The sequence below is a fragment of the Castor canadensis genome, chromosome 12 (genome assembly GCF_047511655.1).
Source record: "Castor canadensis chromosome 12, mCasCan1.hap1v2, whole genome shotgun sequence".
Classification (NCBI taxonomy): Eukaryota; Metazoa; Chordata; class Mammalia; order Rodentia; family Castoridae; genus Castor; species Castor canadensis.
Genome location: NC_133397.1, coordinates 28,772,886 through 28,797,148, shown reverse-complemented (window position 1 = coordinate 28,797,148; position 24,263 = coordinate 28,772,886). Strand labels below are relative to the sequence as shown.

The following is a 24,263-nucleotide window of genomic DNA, read 5'->3' as shown; positions in this document are numbered from 1 at the left end:
TGCATTTTCAGTCCTCCATTATCTTAGCCCAAGATGCAGATACAGTCACAGGGAGTAAGCAAGAATGTGGGGTGACTAAAGGCCTAGATTTCTAGTGAAAGGGAAATGGCTAGGAAACCACAAGGTACCAAAGAGATCCTGGGGAATAATCTCCAGAAAGCAACCCATGAAATTGCTCCTGATTCCTGGGCTCAACTCCAAGATGTGCATTTAGAAATCTGATGCTAATTAGCATAGCAAAAACCTGCTCAAAGTCCATGCTAGCCAATAAGTAGTGCATACAGAGAACAATGCATACAGTGATATTATCATATCAATTGATACAGAAAAATGATTTGACAGATTTTAACATGCATCCATGATAAATGCTCTCAGAAAACTAGAAATAAAAGGAACTCCACTCAATCTAATAAAAAGGGCACCTATTAAAACAAAAATGCCACAGCAAACATCACACTTAATGAAGTACTGGATGCTTTACTGTAAGATTAGTGCTGTGGTTTGAATCAGTGTTTCCCTAAAGGTTGATATGTTAAACTATGGATCCCCAGGGTAGTGCTATTGTAGAACCTTTGAGAGATGGGCCATTATGGGAGGTTTTTAAGACATTAAGAGAAGGATGCATTAAAGAGGGATCGTGGGACCCCTGTCCCATTCCCTCTGTATTGGCTCATATTTTAAGTCCTTTGCTCCACCACACATTCCCACATTGATATGCTGACCCCACAGAGGCCCAAAGTAATGGGGCTTCCTAATCTTGTACCAGAACCTCCAGAACCACAGCCAAAATACCTTTTTCTCTTTATCCATTAAATGCGATGGGTATTCATTATAGTAAGACATAGATGGCTAATACAAGATATCTTTGACAAGACAAAGATGTCTACTCCACTCATTCTTATCCAATATCATGCTGGAAGTTCTAGCCAACACAAAGAAATAAGAAAAGTAAAAGACATTAAGATTGGAAAGAAATAGTAAATCTAACCCTATTCACACGTGACATGAAAATGTGTGTAGAAAATAACAAGAATACTACTCCCAAAAAGTCCAAGTACAAATAAGTGAGTAAGGTTTTAGGATGCAAGTCAAAATAAAAAGTTAATACTGTGTCAATGAACAATTTAAAACAAGAATTTTAAGAACAATGTTCTTTACAAAAGTTCTCCATCCCAAAATGAAACTTTTAGGTACAAATCTAATAAGATACACAGGTTCTATATGCTGAGAACTGTAATATACTGGTAGCAAAAATTAAAGAAGCCCTAGATAAATTGAGAAAAATAATATGCTTATTTATTGGAAGATTTAACATAGTCAAGATAATAAGCTACAGAAATCAAGAGAGCATGTACTGGCAAAAGGATATGCACACAGATCAATGGAACAAAATAGAGTCTAGAAATAGACCCACGTAAATATGATCAATTGATTTTAAACCTTTTATTGAGATATAACTCATATGGCATAAAATTTATAGATTTAAGGTGTATAAGCCAATGGTTTTTAGTATATTCACAGATATCATAATCAATTTTAGAACATTTTCATCACTCCCAGAAGAAATGCCATATTAGCAGTCATTCCACATTTCTTTCCAATTTCCCCAACCCTAAGAAACCACCATTTATTTTCTGTCTACAAATGTTCCTACTCTGGGAATTTCCTATAAAGGAAATCAAATAGATAAAAACAAGCACATAGACAAGAGATGCCACTTTATACTCACTAGGATGTCCACAGTAAAAAAAGACAGATAAAACAAGTATTACCCAGTATGCAGAGAACTTGCTGGTGGAAACACTTCATAGTGCATCCACTTCAGAAAACAGTCTGGCAGTTCCTCAAAGGTTTAAACACAGATTTAGAACACAATTCAGCAATTCTACTACCATATACCAAAAAGAATAAAATCACATATTCACATACACACCAAAAAATAACTTGCAGATGAACGTTCACATCAGCATTATTCATAACTGATAAATGAAAATAATCCAAAGGTCCACTAACTGGTAAATGAATAAATAAAATGTGATATAGCCATATAATGGAATCTACTCAGAAGTAAAAAGGAATGAGGTATAAATATAATTATAAAATGGACCACACTTAAAAGCATGCAAATTGGAAGAAGGATATCACAAAAGACCACATACTTATGATGCCATTTATCAAGATAGGCAAAAATTAGATAAATTAGATTCATAGTAGCCGAAGGCTGAGGAGGACAGTAAAAAATGAAGGCAAATATTAAGGGATATGGGATTTCTTTTGTGGGTGATAAAACTGTTCTAAAATATTGTTGTGGATATGGGCACATAACTCTGTGACTATACTAAAAACCAATGAATTACACACTTTCTGCATGCAAATTGTGTGTTATGTGAATTACATCTCAACAAAGCTGTTACCAAAAGAAAAAACTCACCTTTCCTAATGTACCTTTACTTATATCTATTGTTTTCCCCAGTCAGTGCATTTTGAAGGTCCCCTTATTTTAAGGGATGTATATCATCTGCCACAATTGTCTGAGTTTCCTATGAGAGGTTATTTACAGTCTGCAGGGTCAAAATGACACAGAAATCTACATGACACAATTTCTGTCTTAATTCTATCTCATTGAGTTAAGATATTCAGGGAGGGGTTAAAGTATTGAGTTTATGACCAAAGTTTGGTATGGAAAATGGGAATACAGAAGAATAAGAACAAGAAAAGATCAAGGAAAATCAAGAAAGTATAGTATATATGCACAATGGAATTTTACTCAGCCATAAGGAAGAATGACACATGGTTTGAAGGTAAATTGATGCAATTAGAGGACATAATGGTAAGTGAAGTAAGCCAGATTCAGAAAGACAAGGGCTGTGTGTTTTCTCTCATACCTAGAAGATAGATTCAAAAGATAAACATATATACAAAAACAAGCATGATTGTATACAAACTCATATGCAGAACATGGTAGTAACAGTGGAACTACTTTATGGAACTTGGGAAAAGAAGGGAAAGGAAAGGAGAATGATGTTGTAAAACATAACACCCATGAAGGTAGAGGACATATATTAAAAAAAAAAAAAAAGCCAAACAAGTCAGCTCAATTTCTTACCCTCTATGTTAGTTATTTTTCTCATGGTTGTGGCTAAATACCTCAGAAAAACAACGTAAGGGCTGAAGAACTTATTTTGGTTTATGAGTTCAGAAGGTTCAGTCCATGCTCAACTGGTTTGTGTTTCTGGGCCTGCAGTGAGACAGTACATCATGGAGGCAGGAGCATTGGCAGGTGCTCTTCAACTTACAACAGACTGAAAATAGAATGGAGCCATAACAGGAGGGGCACAGGGCAAGACATAACCCCAAGGACATGCCCCTCTCCAGTGACCTACTTCTTCCAACCAGGCCCTCCTTTCCACAGTTCTACCACCTTCCGATAGTCTATCAAATGTTAAATCCATCAGTGGACTAAACTATTCATTAGATCAGAGCCTGCATAATTTAACTGTCTTTGAAAATGCCCTCACAGTCACACCCAGAATTGTGCTTTACTAATCTACGAGTCATTTCTCAATCTAATCTAGTTGACAAGAAAGATGAAGCACCTAGCCCCTATACACATCATAAAAATTTATCTCAAGTGACATGGAAGACCTATATCACTTGCCCTTCTGAAGTTTCCAGGGATGGGTGATCAGTCTACTTCTTTGTCTTCATTTGGGCCAAACTCTTTCTTGACTCTGGCTCTTCTGGGGAAATCTTTCCTACATGCTTTCTCTACTCCTTCACTAAAAATTCCTACTTGGGCTTCAGGGCCCAGCTCTAAAACTCATTTTCTCTTGATAAAAGTATCACATTTTTTACTCTTAGAATAGCATCCATCATATAAAACAATAAAAGGCAAATCATTTTTAGGGAATAGCTAGATTCACTGTTATGTTGTTTATAAAAAATAGTGCCATAAAAACCATATAAAGTAGATGCTTTATGTGGAAACTCAGGCTTACAGAATTTAATTTCACTAACATCATACAGAAGTAAGTGAAGGCATCACCTGCTCCACTTAACTGTATCTTAAAAGTAGGGACAGCGTTTTCCTCACCATTGCCACATCATAAGTGTTTAATGAACATTTGCTGAATTGATTGGTAACTATATTTTCAGACATACATTTAATGTTTCCCTTGTGCTTTGTGAGCATGGTTTTGGCAAATATATAGAAAAAATACTTAAATCTCAATAATAAAAATATGACCAACATTAAAAATGGGCAAATTATCTGAAGAGACATTTCACCAAAGAAGATATATATAAAAGGCTAATACACCACACATGAAATATGTTTAATGTCATTAGTCATTAGTCAAATCAAAAGCACAATGCAATCCTATTACACATCCAATAGTGTCTTTAATTTTAAAAGACTGAGAATAATAGTTAGTGTGGATGCAGAAAACCAGTAACTCTATGCACAGCTGGTAGAAAATTATTGTGAAAAAAACACTTTGGAAAAAGTTTGGGAGTTACTCTAATAACTATACACAAACCCCGTCTACAACCAGGAAATTCCATGCATAGAAATTTACCAAAGAGAAAATGGCAATACATATCCATGCAAAAGTCTTGTTCATAGATGCATTATACATTATAGCAGAAAAAAATCCAAATGTTCATCAAATTGTAAATAAATAAATACACTGTGGTTTATCTATATAACACAATACTCTTCAGCAATAAAAATCCATGAGCCACTAAGACATGATAAAATATGAATGAACTTTTAGAGTATTTGCTAAATGAGAGAAAATGAATATGAGAAAATATTCAGACATGATAAACATATTCTAAAACAGGACTGCAGTATTTATCACACAACTCTATCAATTTACTAAAAATCATTGAGTTATAAACTTTAAATGGATTGATTTATGGAACATAAAGTGGATCTCAATAAAATGTTCTGAAAAAAATGGCAAAACAGTAGGCAGTGGGGAATTATAGATAAAACAAGATTGACAGTATAATAATAATTGTTGAAAAGGTGATTAATGGGGATTATTTTGTCACTGGCAGCTGGAGGGAGGGTCTTACAGATCCCCCTCTTAAAGTTGGGGACACCTCTCTCAGGGTTTTGTCACAGGTCCTTGACTTCAATTACATAATAAGAATTTCTGGACAAGTCACAAAGGTAAGAAAATCAGGCAGAGCCTTATTGAACAAGCAAGCAGAAAGAAAAAGCACACTAGGTACACATGGGTGCACCACGAGAGACACACTGAGCTGTCTTGATATCTGGAGCGCCTAACTGATAAATTAAACTTTATCACAGGTGTGCATGTATAGGAAAAAAACACATTTATAGGGCTTGGTACGATCTGAGGTTTCAGGTGCCAACTAAGGATCTTGGGACATACTCCCCATGGATAAAGGGGACCACCATACTTTTGTTTTGACTGAAATGAAGGACACTAATGCACACATACCTTCCCTTTAGACAAAGTTGAACATAGACTTCCAAGAGGCTTAGAATGATTCAGTTTTCCTAAACATTTTGATGACTGCAAGATAATTTACATAATCTGATATTAATGACAGCAGAACTTCCTAAGGAAATCTTAAGTTCCACTAATGGAAGAATCTTGGCAGGTCTTCTTTTCGAAAGCCTGCCAAACAGAAGCGTTGAGTTATTTGAAATTCCCTCACTAGGCTGAAGTTGTGGTAAACAGCTTCAGCATTTTAACAGTCTCTTCGGCTAACTAGGCTCAAAACTTTCAAAAATGTCTTTTTTTTTACCCCCCTGAGAGTTGACATTCTTTGGAATTTTGCATTTAAGATGATCCGAACTTTTCTGGAAAAACACTAAGATAGTAGAAAGACAATGGAATTTGGATTCAGAACTGGGTTAGACCCAGTTCCAAAACTTATGAGTTGTTTGACTTTCAGCAAATTACCTTATTTGTTTCTTCATCTGTAATGCAACAAAAATAAACCTGACTTGCAGGACTATTGTTATTGAATCAGATAACCCATAATTGAATAAATAATGGTTCTATTTATTTCTCATTTAAGTCTTTTTTTAAAATGAGAAGCACATCTTATAATAAAACATGGTAACTATTTTTACATTCTTACCAAAACATGTAAAATGCCCAGAGATTTCAAATCCACCTTTACTAAAGAGAAAGCCAGAATCCAAAGATAGGTGCTTTGAAAATTAGTGATGGAATCTGACTAGAACCTGAGTCTCTTGGGTCTTGAAGTCAGTTTAGTAAAATGATTAAATACCCCTTTTTATTTTTATCATATTTTGATAAATTATTGTTATATAGTTTATGAATTTGAAATATAATGTGGAATGATTAAATCAAACTAATTAACATGCCAACTGCCTTAAACATTTAGTTTTTTTTTTGAGACAGGTTCTCACTATGTAACCCAGGCTGGCCTCAAACTCACAATCTTCCTGCCTCTGCCTCTGGAGTGCTGGGATAATATGTGTGCACTATACCTACTTTTGCAATGAGAGCACTTGAAATTTACTCTCTTGGCAGTATCAAAATACTCAGTACATTCGCCACACTGTGCAAAAAATCCCAAAAAAAGACAAATCCATTTCTCCTAGCTGACATTTCATGTCTTTGAATGTTATCTATACGCCTGCCCTCCTGTCTATAGTAAATACTGTTCTACTCTGTTTCTGTGAGGTCAATACCTTTAATTCCACACAGAAATGAGACCACACAGAAATGAGACCAAGCAGTGTTTGTCTTTCTGCATCTGGTTCATTTCACTTTGCATGTTTTCCAAATCCATCCATGTTGTCATATGTGACACAATTTCCTGCCTTTTAAAGGGTAAATAATATTTGTGTGTGTGTGTGTGTCCATTCATCCATTGATGAGCACTTACTGGCTGCTGTGAACAGAGATGCAATAATGTGAGAGTGCAGACATCTCTTCAACATACATGTCACAAATCTTTCAGGAAACTATCCAGAGCTGGGATTTCATGATAATATGGTAGTTTAGTTTTTGGCTTTTTAAAGAACATTCAAACTGTTTTCCATAATAGTTTATTAATTTGCATTCCCACAAACAAGCACAAGGATTTTCTTCACATCCTCATCAACAAGTCTTCAGGGAAGCCACCATCTCATTTCACTCACCACCCTTTCATCATTTCCCATTTTTTATGGCACCACCCAGTGGCAGCACTGGACACAGGCATTTCTGATTGTTTATTGCCTGTTTCCCTCACTATACCACATCCTGCTGACCCATAACTGTTAAGGTATAGCTTATTTTGTCCTGTATTTTACTGTTGTATCACTGGTGCCTAGAACAGTGATTGACAAGGAGAAGGCATCCACTGAGTAAATGAAGAGATTAATAAATGAAAATTAGTTTGAAATATTACATTACAATTTCAATTAATTATTTGCCAAAGTTCTTTTCTTTTTGTGGTATGGGTATCTGTCATAAATGCCTAGAAACAAAAATTATATCTTCACAAGTATGTCTATTTCTAACATTTTTAAATAAATTAATTTAATGTTGACATTATAAGTAAAGCTATTGCAAATTTAATAAATCTCTTCAAAGCAGATAATCTTAGTAGTTACCTGATATCTTTTTTATACTGTACAAATATCCTGATGATGGAAATTATAGATATTGATGAAAACTTACAGTCATTAATTTACATTTCTTAACCAATCTACTAAATTTAGTAGGCTAGTCGATCTAGATACATACTGACTAATAAATATAATTTAAATTCCATGGTAAACTACAAAGTGGGAGGGGAAAATATAAATACTATTTCTTTTCTAAAGTTATATTCTAGCAATTCTCAGAGAAGAATCCACGATGTTTTTCAAAACCCATAGTTGGATTGAATAATTGGTCATCCCAGGAATAAACAAATTCTTTCTATTGATGCCTCCTTGTTATAATATAATAAAGCAAAACTGCTGAGACAATCATTTATCTTTATCATTTATCCACTCCCCTGTGGATAGCCCACAGATAGCTGAATAAATTTAGCAGATGTGAAGAACAGTTATTATTAGGACATACTGCAGACTGAATTTTAAATGGCTGCCTTCCAGATATGGACTGACTGCAATGGCCTCAGATGTCCATCTTGGACTTCATTGGTGTTCTGTGCTTAAAGCTTCTGAAGTCCTCTGGGTCTGGATCCATTCGCTGTTTCCTGGTCAGGCACTGCTCTTCATCACTGCCAATCTTGCACATTTCCTAAGATTCTGGACCTCCCATTTGCCCTATCCTGATAGCATCAGGATTCATATAAATTCTACTCATTGTACAATTTAGCCATATAAATTTTACTTATAAATTTTTCCTTATTATCATCTATGCTGGTTCAGAAAAGAGATTGAGAGTTTAAAGATAAGAAATTAAGAAATCTGAAAGCCAGACATAGTGGCTCATGCCTATAATCCTAGATACTTAGGAAGCAGATCAGTTTGAGGTCAGAGCCAGCCAGGCATAAAGTTTGCAAGAACCCATCTCAACCAATAGCTGGATGTGGTGGCATGTGCTTGTCATCCCAACTCCATAAATAGCATGTACTCCAGGCCAGCCCTGTCATGTACATGATACCATATCTCAAAAATAACCAAAGCAAAAAGAGATGGGTGAAAGGAAAACAAAGAAGCAAGAGAAAGAGAGACAGAGAAAGAATCTGCGACCTCTACAAGCAGCAGGCCTTTATTAGGGAAAGGAAACCTGAGAGGGACCCTCAGCCATTAGAGTTACACTCTGAGAGGGGTGAGAGCACGCCTGTTTTACAGGCTGGGGTTTTTAAGCATCCTGTAGTGGGAAAGGGAGGTTGGAGGGGATGGGCATTAGAAAAGATGACTGCGAAGGGGGACTGGGGGAAGGTGCTGGACATTACTGGCAAGGTCACTGGGGCTGGGTAGCGAGCCATACGTGTTGTTTTTCTCTGGCTTTTTTATCTGAGGTAGCCATGTTTGCATTGCTCTAGTGTTTTTCAATATTCCAGCAGTGGGGGTGTGACTCAAGTGGTGGAGTACCTGCTTGTAAGCGTGAGGCACTGAGTTCAAACCACTGTGCTACCAAAAAAAAAAAAGAAAAATTAATTCAACATCCTTGTTCATCCTTTGTCCCTTTCTCCTTCTTTCCCAGAATATACAAGTTATTGCTCAACTGAGTCAAACTGTAAAGACTAGGCACAGTATTAATGGGTCACTCAGGGTTGGATTTTTTTAAATGAACAAAAGTGTGTTAGCATATCACGAAACCATTTCAGCCATGCCAAGACAGGCTTTCTTTCATAGTGTGAAAGGCAAGGGGTTATTATACCACTTCAACAAGATGGGCCTTTCACTTATTCTTGGAAGTATAAGCTATATATACTATAAGCTATACTATACTATAAGCTATATATGCTATATTTCAGTTCTAAATACTGAATTATAAATTAATACTTAGACAAAAAGGACTTTCAACAATAGTAACATGTAGGCTGGAGGCATGGCTCAAGTAGTAGAATACTTGCCTAGCAAGTGTAAGACCCTCAGTTCAAACCCCAGTACCTGATGTTATTATGACGATAATAATAAATAATAATAATATAGGTGTTAGTCTGAATTCCTCCAAAGAATTTATCAGAGTGCACCTTTATCCTTTCCTTTGCAAGAGGCTCCTCCACATTCTGAAATTCATCTCTTCTGCTTTGACTGCACAGGACATAAACTGTTTGTACTGGATACAAAGAGACTGTTCAAATGTGAATAAAAGGAATATGAGTTCTACCTACCAAACCTCAATAGCATCCTTAAAAATGGATAGGAGTCTCCATTCTCAAAATGTCAAAAACTGCCGAAGACTGAGCAGATCAAACTTCCACACATGTGGTTGAAATGTTTACATTTGGTATCACATACACTTAGCTTAAATCAGTGAACATCAACTGTAGTCGGTTAAATGGTGCCCCCTCCAAAAAAAATACAAACTCACCAAAACCTAAGAGTGTGGCCTTATTTGGAAATAGTGTCTTTGCTGCTATATTTGGTTAAGATCACACTGGATTCAGGATGGACTCTCAATCCACTAACTGGTATCCATAAGACACCAGAAGACACACAGAAACACTCAAAAGAATTCTGCAGAAAGACAGAAGCAGACAGGACAAATGCCTATATAAACCAAGAAATGTCAGAGATTGTTGGCAAGCTCCAGCAGCTAGGAGAGAGGCAAGAAGGGAGTCTTCCCTTGAGCCTTTGGAGGAGCACAGCCCCACCAATACCTGACTTTAGATTTCCAGTCCTCCAGAACCATGAGAAAATTAATTCTGTTGTTTAAAGCCACCCACTTTGTGGTAATTTGTTATGACAGTATAGGAAACTAATAAAGCAACCAACACAGAAGATTCCAAAGAAGTAGATTTGGGAACTCCCCAAGAATGGAACTTGAAAAGAAATTATAGGCTAAGACTTGGAAAAATCACTTAACTGTATCCCTGTTCAAGTGCAAATGCTTTAAAAATTATAGGCTGAGACCAAATCAAATGAAAATGGTATCATCCCATTCTAATTGGGAAAGATTTCTAGATACAAGTTGTACACAGAGCTCTATCTAATTTTTTTCTTTATTCTCTTACCTAATCTTATTTAAAGAAAATAAGATTGTGCTACCAATTATTTGTCAAATTGATACAGATTTTTTATCCAAGGTCTTCATGGTTTTGTTTTCAGCTCTAAAACTGTAAGAATTGTAACGATGTATTTTAGTGCTCAAATCAGAAAGAATGAGTAGTTGTTATTGATTGAAATTTCCTAGGTATCACTACATCAAAATGTTTCAGAAAGTCAAGAGTTAGCCAGTATTAAGGAACTCACAAACTGAATATGCTCCCCAAAATAAGGTGGAAAACTTAAGGAAAATATAGTTAAGTCAAATGTGTGAATTTGTTTGCATATAAATTAGACAGCATTAAATTGAATGCTGCTGGCCAAAGGTTAAGGAATTTGTATCCAATTTGTAACTTGCAGTTGGCGGCAAACAGGAAAAACCAAAGGCAAAAATTCAGCCTTCAAGATTCTCCCTGCCCAGGGAAGTTCTTCACAGACTAATGGCCCTGTTCCAACAATCTGTATGTTTTGTTTCAGCCCTCTGAGCACATGCACAAGTTTTGAAAGTCATTTTAGCCATAGAAAATGGTCACACTTATTCTAATGTTGTTTTCAAACAGAGGCAGAAACAAGGAGAATTGTTTTTATTCATACCCATTTTTTAATCCAAAAGTGCAGAATGAAACTTTCAAAGAGAAAGCACAACAAGGAAAAAAAGACTCAATGGTAAAATCCAACTAATGACTAACCACAGAAATATTTGCTTACATGGTGTGCAGAGGCAAGAGGGGAAGGATGAGAGGCTGAGATGCTGATCACAAGTGTTCTGCTGGGTTGCAAAAATCACAAGAATGAGATGAGAGAGAGAGAATAGCCATTCAAGTCCATGCTCTCTCTCACATTCTCATCTTCTGAGTCCTTCCTGAAAAACAGAGCCACAGATGCTTTCTGAACTTCTCTCGGAAAAGGAGAGGGAATGTGGACTTACATTTACCCCTCATGCAAAAATGATGGGAAATAGAGTTTCTTGCTGCACAAGAATAGTGATTCAGGTTTGTAAGCAACCTGGATTCTAACAATTTCCTTTCTGAGGTTTGGATGTGATTTGAATGCATCCCCCAAAAGATTCCTGTGCTGGAAGCCTGGTGCCTAATGCAAAGTGATGGCTCTTTAAGAGAAAGAGAGGTGGAAAGTAATTAGTAATGGGGGAGCGACCCTTGGAAGAGACTAGAGTGGTCTCTTCCTCACAGAACCAGGTTAGTTCTGGGGAGAGCAGGCTCTTACAGAGGCCTTGCTCTGACTCCCTCTGCACATGACTTCTTCTCTTTCCATGCTTCCATATTGCAACAAAGCCAGGAGAGCCCTTGTCAGAAGCCAGTGCCATGCTTTTGGACTTTTCAACCACCAAAATTATGAGCCAAATAAACTTATTTCTTAAAAAAGTATCTAACTTCAAGTATTTTGTTAAAAGAACACAAAACAGATGAAAACACCTTTCTTTCCTTTCTTTTTCAACATCTGCATGATGGCTTTGAGCTATTGCCTGCAGCTCTGTGAAGAAAGCAGAGAAGATGTAATTCAGCACTTCTGATTTGTGAGAAAAGCAGAATCAGTAAGAAAATAGTTCCTAACTTGCTTACCTCACATGAAAAACCTAAAAGAATTGACTGGTGTGGCAAGTGTTGGGAGTTAGTTATGGATAGAGAAAGAGAAATACAGAAGGGCCCAAGGACAAGGGTGGTAAGGTGGAATCTTAGTGTGGTTTTGATTTGCATTTCCTTTATGGCCAGGGATGGTAAGAATTTTTTCATATTTTTTTTTGGCCATTTGGACTTCTTCCTTTGAAAAAGTTCTGTTTAGTTCAGTTGCCCACTTCTTTATTGATTCATTGATATGGGGGGAGTTTAGTTTTTTGAGATCCTTGTATATTCTGGTTATCACTCCTTTGTCTGATGTATAGCTAACAAATATTTTCTCCCACTCTGTGGGTGGTCTCTTCAGTTTAGAGACCATTTCTTTTGTTGTGCAGAAGCTTTTTAATTTCATGTAGTCCCATTTGTCCATCCTTTCTTTTAGTTGCTGGGCTGCTGGAATTCTACTGAGGAAGTCCTTTCCTATACTTATTGCTTCCAGACTATTCCCTGCACGTTCCTGCACTAACTGCAAGGTTTCAGGTCTGATATTAAGGTCCTTAGTCCACTTTGAGTTGATACCAGTATGGGGTGACAGGCATGGATCTACTTTCAGTTTTCTGCAGGCAGATAATCACTTTTCCATACAACCTTTGTTGAAGAGGCTGTTTTTTCTCCATCGTATGTTTTTGGCATCTTTGTCAAAAATAAGGTGAGCATAGCTGCATGGATTCATATTCAGGTCCTCTATTCTGTTCCACTGGTCTTCATATCTGTTTTTGTGCTGGTACCATGCTGTTTTTATTGCTATGGCTCTGTAGTATAGTTTGAAGTCGGGTATTGTAATAAATCCAGTGTTGCTCTTTTTGCTCAGTATTGCCTTGGCTATTCATGGTCTTTTGTGTTTCCAAATGAACTTCATGGTAGATTTTTCAATCTCTGTGATGAATGTCATTTGGATTTTGGTGAGAATTGCATTGAACATGTAGATTGCTTTTGGTAGTATAGCCATTTTTACTATGTTGATTCTACCAATCCATGAGCATGGGAGATCTTTTCACCTGTAGTCCTCTTCTATCTCTTTCTTAAGTGATTTGTAGTTCTCTTGTAGAGGTCGAAACCACACTAAGATTCCACCTCATTCCTGTTAGAATAGTTATCATCAAGAATACCACCAACAACAAATGTTAGCAAGGATGCAGGGAAAAAGGAACCCTCATACGCTGCTGGTGGGAATGTAAACTAGTACAACCACTTTGGAAAACAATATGGAGGCTTCTTAAAAAACTAAAGATAGATCTGCCATATGATCCAGCAATCCCATTCCTAGGAATATAAGCAAAGGAATGCAACTCAGGTTATTACAAAGGTAACTGCACACTCATGTTTATTGTGGCACTATCTACAATAGCCAAGTTATGGAAACAGCCAAGATGTCCACTACCAATGAATGGATTAAGAAAATGTGGTATTTATACACAATGGAATTTTACTCAGCCACAAAAAAGAATGAAATTTTGTCATTAGCAAGTAAATGGATGGAACTGGAGGACATTATCTTAAGTGAAGTTAGCCAGGCTCAGGAGGCCAAAAATCATATGTTCTCCCTCATATGCAAATTATAGACCTAAAACAAATGCAGTGATATTATTGGACACAGGCCACACACTAAGGGGAGAGTATGGACCAAACAATGTACAAACATATAAGTAAATGTAAAACTTATTTAAAAAAAAAAAAGGACAAGGGTAGAATCAGGAAGCAAAGACCTTGGTCCTGGCTATGCCACTTGGTCCTTACCCTGTGGCCTTTAACTTCTAAATCTTTTATACACCGCCCTTAAAAATAGGGACAACCTCAGAAAGCAGTCATATGGATTGAATGCAGGAACCTTTCCTCGTGTACCTTCTCTGGTTGGAAAAACAGTCCCAACCCATAAGAGAACAAAAAGTTATCTTCCTTCCTTTTTAAAACAACCTCATTGTCATTGTAAAAGTGTAAACAACAGAGAACACAGGAATGTTTTATTGGACCTCCACAAAATACTTTTAAACTTAAAAACTTAAATAAATTATCAGCATTTAAAAGGTGGAGTATTTAACATACTTATTTTGGATCCTGTCTTCTCTGGCAGCTGTGGCCCCACTTTCCACATGGCAGCAATCACCAGAACTGAGCAGGAGCTGCCCGTTGAGATAGGACAAATGCTCTCCTTTTGGCTGTACAAGTTCTTACTAGCTCCTGCCACAAGGCCTGGTTGTGTGCCATCTTTCAGAGGGCTTGCTTGGTAGTTTTTCTTACACCTGCCTGCTTTGCTCAGTGTGGTAGGCTGGATAATGGCTCCCTAAAGATGTTCATGACCTAATTCCTAGAACCTGTGAGTGTGTTGCCTTAACTGCAAAGAGACATTGCAGATGTGATTAGTTAATAATCTTGAAATACTACATTGCATATATGCACCAGATTTTCTTTAGAAAAATGAAATCATGTCATTTGCAGGAAAATGGATGGAGCTAGATTTCATCACATTAAGTGAGACAAGCCAAGCTCAAAAAGACAAATATCTCATGTTTTTGCTCATGTGTAGAATCTAGGTCTAAAAAAGTTAAAATAATATGGCAATTCTAAAAGGGAGACTCTTGGAGGTAGGAATCAGCTAGTGAGAGGAGGGGAAAGGATATGATGAAAGAGGTTGAGTATTATAGAAATAATATATATCTATATTCATATACATATATATGAAAATACAATCAATCTCACCAAAAACTGTTTAAAAGGGGGAGGGAGTAATATAAATGAGGTGAACTTGATCAAAGTACATTACATGCATATTATAAATATCACAATGAAACCCCTTTCTTCAATTATTTTATACTAATAAAAACTTTTGAAAAAAGAATGTTGAAGAGATTTTTCTAAGTTATCCAAGTTGGCTTGATGTGAACACTCTGGTCCTTATAAGAGGATGGCACATGGTCATCTGTCACAGCCCACAGTCCAGCTGTACAAAGTCAGGAAGGACATTGAAGGATGGAGGCTATCTCTCAAAAAGGTGGTAATGGGCCAGCACAATTTTAGGAAGGTGCAGAGTTTGAATCTAAGTCCTGTACTACACAGGTCAACACCCTGGTCCTTGATTGAGGTTTTCGTACAACAAAATGCTTGTCTGAGCATCAACATTTAAATGGGCAGTGATATAATCAATATAGCAATAGTATTGATGAGAATATACCTAACATTTGGAGGACTCGGTATGAGTTAGGGATAGTTTTAAAGAAACAACTAATCCATCCCATACATACATTTTTAAATTTCTCTGTTAATTTGATTACTAGATGCTCCTTTAAATCTATAATTTATATCTGATGATAAACTCATACAGAATTGTTTTGCATAGAAATTAGCTGATGACTAGAAAAATCAAATTATTCATCAAGTCTGTTATTTTCCATTAGTATAATATCCTGAAAAGGATTTAATTCAATTCCCAAACATATTTAATTATCACTGTCAATATTAGCATATGACTGATAGTAGTCATATGACAGTAGGTAGTTGAATTTTACCAATAATTGTTATTCTTATACAATATTGTAGATAAGGTCTTGGTATTGTTTCCAATCAGCTGGTTGATGTTTCTTTTACTCTATCCAGACAGAAATTGTGAATAAACAAAGGATGTCTTCCACAGCTTCAGTGATTCTAGGCCTTTGAGTGCCCAGGGCCCATAGGCTGGACTAATAGACCAGAAGCTTATGGCTTTGGGTCCTGCAAAGTAGAGGTTTGTGACGCCAAGCTCTGGAAGCTGAAGACTTGTTGCTTGAGGTGCTCATATCAGAAGCTTATTTGCTCTGGGCTTTGACTGTTAGTGGCCCCATACACAGAGACCAGCCATCCATGAATTTTCATAGCAGCTAGCATTGGTAGCAGCACGCAATGGCTGTTTTGTGGCTTTAAGCTCTGGGTGTCAGGAGCCCTGGCTCCTAACAACACCGAGTGTTACAACTCCCCAGTGGCTTGGCTGCTTTCTGGAACTCCTTCACCAACTGGACTGTAGCTCCTTGCCTTTTCGTTTTTTACAACTTCTTGCCTTCCCTAGCCATAGTTTTCCACCTTCTCTTGCCTTCCTCTAAATTTTCAGTCTTTTGTCACCCTCTACTTCTTGTGGTTTCTACCCTGTTACTCTCTAGATCTCTCCCATCATTTGCTGCTCTCACTGTTATGGACATAGATATTGCCACAACTGCTGCTGCCAGTTCATCAGCCACTGCTGCTTCTGCTACTTCATCTTACCAGCTTGGCCAACTCTACACATGTAGATGATATGCAGGCAAAAGACCACTTAGAAAATACCTAATTGGCAACACAGGGAGGCTACACAGAAAGGGGTCTGGCTTAGCCTGAAAAGTGAGCTAAACAGCCTGGTTTGTAGACAAGAGGAGGATGTGATATGCAAATGCAGGATTTTAATTTGCATCAAATCACAACACAATTTCCAATTCTACCAATCATAAACCTTTCATTATACCAATCACAAACTTTCTGTTGAGCCACTGGTGGAAGTGCTCTCCCCTTAGCTTCAGTGAGAACAGCTGCAGTGTGAGCAGGGTTGTCTAGAATTCACTAAAGCTTATGATGACTCTAGCCAATGCAAGTTTTCTGAAACAATCGACACTGGAGCAGGGCCTTCTGGTACAGGAGTCATGGCTTCAGTTTCAGTATTGTTTGTAACTGGAGTGCAGTTTCCTCAAGATGTTCATGGAGTAGTCAAAGAAGTCCAGCCTATTGCCAAAAGAGGGGATTCTCAGTTGACAGCTCTCTGCCCAAGGCAACTAAACAGAAGTGAACAGTTTGACAGCTGTAAATTAACAGTCACACTTGTCCAGCTCCCAACAACTTAACTGATTTCAAAGTAAACTTGAAAGTGTGCTTACTATAAAGACTTATTATTAACCTTGTTAACAGTATTTGACAGTGCTTAACTATTAGCCAAATACCCTTCGGAAAATTGAATTATTCTATTGTTCTCGATATGATTCAGTTTTATTACAAAAAAAATCAGTAATGTCATATCAACAGAATTGGCCCTTTCCCATGTACCACATATTATGGATGGTATAGTAATAATTAGCTATGATTAGGCTATTTCTGGAGACAAAGCTAGTTATATTGTTAAGTTCATAGGCTTGTACTGAGACTGTTCCATTGTGTGCTGCTATGTAGCAAGGGCCCCACAAGGAGTGCAACTGAGGGTAAATCAAATAAACTCCCTAGCTTCACTTGTTTTTAGTTGATCTTTAAAATCACTAATATTGGAGGCCATGCAATTGAACAATTTATTATTAGTCTCCCACTGGTTTGCTGTAGGTTACATCTCTAATTGAAGCCACCCAATGGATTAAAACTATTCTCTGGCAAAAGTTGATTACTGTCCTCTTCCCCTGTTCTGTATCTTAAACTGCAAGGGTACTTAGTCCTACATAAAGAAACTAAAAAGACATGAATCATAAAACTTAACTGATCAGTAACTTTTCTTTAGTGTTACAGAGCTCAGAGCACCAAGCAACCTGCAGATCACAGCAGGATATGCTTCAGAAAAGTAGATCTCCATGGAACTTAAGATCACTATGGGTGATCCAAGATGGCAACTAAGGTGCAGAACCAGACAGTGTAAGCTCTGTGACTCCAAAACCTTGCTGAGATGCTGGAACTACACTTGGCAGAAATAAAGCACCAAGGAGAATCAAAACTTCAAGACCTGAACCCCTAGCCTATAGAAAGCTTCTCCACACCACCACGCCACCCACCACCACCACTGCCTCCAAACTTGCCTGTGAGACATTCGGTAGACCAAACAAGTGAGCACCAAGCATCACACAGTATTCCCCCAGCCACCCCTGGGATAAACCAGCATAGCCCCCTGGGCAGACGGACCCCCCCCCCTGCAAAAAAAACAACTGAATAGTAAACAATGAACTGAAAACTAGCACACAGCAGAAGGGGTGGGATTGCTGAAAATGCACCAGAGAAGGGGGTGAGGAGCAAGGAGCAGGTGATAACCAACTGCCTAAAGCAGGGAAGGTAGCGGACCATAAAACTCATCTCCTGAGACAGTGAGCAACACCTAAAGTCAAACAGCTCCACAAAATTGAAAAGCAAACAGAGAACCATCACAATACGCTGACAGCAGGGGGCCAGCTGACAGAACACTGACTCTGCCCCAGAGAAAGGGGGTGAGGCAAAGAAACAAGACCCCAGTAAACAAGCACAGTGAAAAGCCACCTCCAAAGCAGAACAGCTGGTGGACAACAGAGATGATTTCCTAACCTGAGGACAGCATGCAAAGTTAAACTGCCACACCTCACTGAGGGAGGAGCTGACCAAGCAGCTGCTGATGAAAGACAGAAGAAAAAAACACTACTCGCAAGCCAATCACATGGCGAGACTATGACAGAGCTTCTGCTTAAATACCAACACCAGGGCTGGATGCTGGAGGAATAACACCAGAACTTAAACTAAAACTGAAATTCTGTTGTTCCTGAATCTGGAGGGCTTTTTTGTTTGTTTGTTTGTTTCTTGTCTGTTTGTTCATCTCTCCCTATTGATTTCTTTGGGGGTTTGTTGTTGTTGTTGTTGTTGTTGTTAGTTTTATTATTGTGGGTTTTCTATTTTTACTTTTCCTCTTATTATCTTTTTTTCTTTTCTCTTTCTATACTATAAACTTAACCATCATCATCCTCTCATCCCTATTCTTACCCCCTTCACTCTCTATCCTTCTCCTGTGCTAAAACCCATTGCTTCCCAACACATTCTTCCCCCTCTCACCCACTCTCTTCCCCAAGCCCTCACCTTCCCCTCCCATTCTCCCTTAACTTGTAACCAGACTACCCTCCCTCCTTCACACTCATCACCTACTGAACAACCTACTATACCACTTTCCACAACCCCTAACCCCTGCAATCCCTAACACAAACACCCTCTTCTACAACAACAGAAATATACCCAAACACACACAAGGACCACAAAAACAGCAGCCCTCACACTGCTTTCCCCATTCACTCACCCCTCTTCCCATCTCTACCTTTAGTGCCACCCTATCCAACTCCCCAAATTTCTATAGCTAGCATTACAAATGTTAACCCCCCAACTCCCACTGTTTATAGACATTACCATCAGGGGATCTTCTATTTAACACATAAACTACTGGTCAGGTATTAAACCTATGAATTAGTTAATACTAAATTACACCCATATCAGGGACAGAAATAGAACACCACCTTAGCAAAAAACACAAGACAGACACAAAACAAAAATTAAATCAAGGGACTGAAACCACCAACTAGCCTACCAAGAACACTTGCACAGTACCAAGTAGATTGATGGGAAGAAGAAAAAGGGATGGAAACAATTCTCCCCCAAAAAATAATTTAATACAGGATTCAGAGGGAAATGAAGAAAATGGATACCCAGCTCCAGACTCCAGCAAAACAAAGATAAATGACACCAAGGAACCCAATGATGTCCATGAGAACATCCTCAAAGAAGAAATGCTGCAAGTAATAACTGAGAATTTCATGGAGATGATACTAGGCACATTTAACCAAAACATACAAGAGGCACTCAAGCTATTTCAAGACAACAAAAATAAAGAATATGAGAAGACACAGAAACAAAAAAACAAACTCATAGGAGCCCTAAATTAACACCAAAGTGAAACAGAGAACACTATAAATAGAGAGATAAATGAATTAAAGATGAAAATAGACAACATTAAAGAGGAAATGACCCATGATATGGAAGACCTCAGAAAAAATAAAATAGAAACACAAAACACAGTGGAAGGCCACTCCAGTAGACTAGAACAAGTAGAAAACAGAATCTCAGAACTTGAAGATAAAATGGAAATTCAAGGAAAAACTGAAGAGCTATTAGTCAAACAACTCAAGTCCTGCAAAAGGAATGTGCAAAAATTCACTGACTCCATCAAAAGACCAAACCTGAGAATCATGGGCATTGAAGAAGGAGAAGAGGTCAAGGCAAAGGGGATTTGTAATACATTCAATAAAATAATGACAGAAAGTTTCCCAAATCTAGAGGAAGTTATGCCCATTCAGGTACAGGAAGCCTCCAGGACACCAAACAGACTTGACAAAAATAGAATCTCCCCATGACATATTATCATTAAAACAAGCACAGAGAATAGAGAAAGAATATTGAAGGCTGTAAGAAAAAACAAATAAAATACAAAGGTAAACTCATCAAAATCACAGCAGATTACTCAATGGAAACCTTAAAAGAAAGAAGGGCATGGAGTGAGGTATTCTGGGCACTGAATGAAAATGCCTTTAACCCTAGAATACTCTACCCAGCAAAACTATCATTCAAAATAAATGGAGCAATAAAAGTCTTCCATGATAACCAGAGACTAAAACAATATATGACCACCAAGACACCACTACAAAAGATTCTCCAAGGAATTCTGCACACAGAAAATGAAAGCAAACAAAACCATGAGAGGACAGGTAGTACCAAATCACAAAAGACAAAAAGACAAGGAATCAGAGAGTAACATTGATTCAGCTGCACACAATCAAACCCTTAAACAACAAAAACAACTAAGTGACAGGAATCACCACATGCCTATCAATATTAACACTGAATGTTAACAGACTTAACTCCCGCATCAAAAGACACCATTTGGCAAACAGGATTAAAAAAGGAAGATCCAACAATCTATTTTTACAGGAGACCCATCTCATTGACAGAAACAAGCAGAAAATATGCAAACAATTGGAAGCTGAAGAACACATTGCTCAATGATCAGTGGGTCACTGATGAAATAAAAGAGAAAATTAAAAGTTTCCTTGAAGTTAATGAAAATGGAAACATGACCTAACAGAATCTCTGGGACACAGCAAAGGCAGTCTTAAGAGGGAAGTTTATAGACATGAGTGCATACATTAAAAGGACAGAAAGATCTCAAATCAATAACCTAATACTACATCTCAAACTCCTGGAAAACCAAGAACAAGCAAAACCCAAAACAAGCAGAAAAAGAAAAATAATAAAAATAAGGGCCAAAATTAATGAAATAGAAACAACAAAAAAAACAACATACAAAGAATCAATGAAACAAAAAGCTGGTTCTTTGAAAAAATAAGCAAAATCAACAGACCCCTGGTGAATTTGACTAAAATGAGGAGAGAAAAAACCAAAATCAGTAAAATCAGAAGTGCAAAAGGGGAGATAACAACAAACACCACAGAAATCCAGAGAATAATCAGAGACTATCCTGAGAAACTATATTCCAATAAATTTGAAAATCTTTAAGAAATGGACAAATTTCTAGACACTTATGACCATCCAAAGTGAACCAAGAGGATATTAGTCACCAAATAGATCTATAACAGGAAATGAAATTGAAGCAGCAATAAAGAATCTCCCAAAAAAGAAAAGTCCAGGGCCTGATGGATTCTCTGCTGAATTCTATCAGATCTTTAAAGAAGAACTAATACCAACTCTTCTTAAACTGTTCCACAAAATAGAAAGGGAAGGAACACTGCCTAACTCATTCTATGAAGCCAGTATTACACTCATCCCAAACCCAGATGAAGACATATCCAAAAAGGAGAACTATAAACCAATCTCCTTAATGAACATCAATGCAAAAATCCTCGATAAAAATGATGGCAAACCAAATACAACAACATATCAAAAAGATCACTCACCACAACCAAGTCGGCTTCAACCCAGGGAAGCAGGGGTGGTTCAGCATATGCAAATCTATAAATGTAATACATTAAATTAATAGAAGCAAAGACAAAAACCACTTGATCATCTCAATAGATGCAGAAAAAGCCTTCAACAAGATCAAATACCACTTCATGATAAAAGCTCTAAGAAAACTAGGAATAGAAGGAATGTACCTCAACATTATAAAGGCTATATATGACAAAACTATACCCAACATCATACTTAATGGAGAAAAACTGAAGACATTTCCCCTAAAATCAGGAATAAGACAAGGGTGCCCACTATCCCCACTCCTATTCAAAAAAGTCCTGGAATTCCTAGCCAGAGCAATTAGGCAAAAAGAAATGAAAGGAATACAAATAGGTAAAGAAACTGTCAACATATCCCTATTTGCAGACAACATGATCCTATACCTTAAAGACCCAAAAAACTCTACCCAAAAACTCCTAGACACCATAAACAGCTTCAGCAAGGTGGCAGGATACAAGTCAACTTACAAAAATTATTAGCTTTTCTATACACCAACAATGAACAAATTGAGAAAGAATATATGGAAACAATTCCATTTACAATAGCCTCAAAAAAAAATCAAATACCTAGGAGTAAACTTAACAAAGGATGTAAATAACCTCTACAAGGAGAACTACAAACCCCTGAAGAAAGAGATCAATGAAGACAGAAGGTGAAAGATCTCCTGTGCTCATGGATTGGTAGAATCAACATAGTAAAAATGGCTATACTACCAAAAGCAATCTACATGTTTAATGCAATTCCTACCAAAATCCCAATGATATTCATCACAGAGATTGAAAAGTCTACCCTAAAATTCGTCTGGTAACACAAGAGACCGTGAAGAGCCAAGGCAATACTCAGCAAAAAGAGCAATGCTGGAGGTATCACAATACCCGACTTCAAACTATATTACAAAGCAATAGCAATAAAAACAGCATGGTACTGGCACAAAAACAGATATGAATACCAGTGAAACAGCATATAGGACCCAGATATGAATCCACACAGCTATGCCCACCCTACTTTTGACAAAGGCACTAAAAACACATGTGGAAAAAAGACAGCCTTTTCAGCAAATGTTGTTGAGAAAAGTAGTTATCCATCTACAAAAAACTGAAACTAGATCCACGTTTATCTCCCTTTACTAGTATCAACTAAAAATGGATCAAGGACCTTAATATCAGACCTGAAACTCTGAAGTTAGTACAGGAAAGAGCAGGGAATACTCTGGAAGCAATAACTATAGGCAAGGACTTCCTCAATAGAACCCCAGCAGCTCAGCAACTAAGAGAAAGATGGACAAATGGGACTACATAAAATTAAAAAGCTTCTGCACAACAAAAGAAATGATTTCTAAACTGAAGAGACCACCCACAGAGTGGGAGAAAATATTTGCTAGCTATACATCAGACAAAGGACTGAGAATCAGAATACACAGGGAGCTCAAAAAACTAAACTCCCCCAAAATCAATGACCCACTAAAGAAATGGCCTACTGAACTAAACTGAACGTTTTCAAAAGAAGAAATCCAAATGGCCAAAAAAAAAAAAAACATGAAAAAATGCTCACCATCTCTGGCCATAAAGGAAATGGAACTCAAAACCACAATAAGATCCCACTCACTGCTGTTATAATAGCTATCACCCAAAACACCACCACCAACAGGTGTTGGTGAAGATGTGGGGGAAAAAGGAACTCTCATACACTGCTGGTGGGAAGGCAAGCTAGTGCAACCACTCTGGATAGATTATGGAGGCTTCTTAAAAATCTAAACATAGATCTGCCATATGATCCAGTAATCTCACTCCTGGGGATATACCCAAAAGAATGCAACACAGGTTACTCCAGAGGCACGTGCACACCCATGTTTATTGCAGTGCTACTCACAATAGTCACTTTATGGAAACAGCCAAGATGCCCCACCACTGACAAATGGATTAAGAAAATGTGGTATTTATACACAATGGAATTTTCCTCAGCCATGAAGAAGAATGAAATCTTATCATTCACAAGTAAATGGCTGGAACTGGAGAACGTCATTTTAAGTAAAGTTAGCCAGGCTCAGAAAGCCAAAAATCAGATGTTCTCCCTCATATGCAAACTTCAGATCTAAAACAAATGCAGTGATATCATTAGACTTGGGTTACATGCTAAGTGGAGGACACATACAGGAGGAATAGGGAAAGGCAGGAAACCCAAAACTTGAAAGTGTTTGATGTGCCCACTGCAGAGGAGTTAATACAGTAACCTTAAAATGA

At 37.5% G+C, this 24,263-nt stretch overlaps 1 long non-coding RNA gene across 2 annotated transcripts in view; it reads right to left on the bottom strand.

The window, feature by feature from the left end:
* The window catches only part of LOC141415020 (uncharacterized), a 121,792-nt gene that overhangs the window by 82,810 nt on the left and 14,719 nt on the right, over positions 1 to 24,263 (bottom strand). The window contains exon 2 of one of the 2 annotated variants that reach the window (XR_012440039.1): positions 21,969 to 22,023. The exons of the other annotated variant lie outside the window; for it this stretch is intronic. This is a non-coding gene — a long non-coding RNA (uncharacterized lncRNA). The remainder of the gene's footprint in view (positions 1 to 21,968; positions 22,024 to 24,263) is intronic. 2 annotated transcript variants of the gene reach the window in all.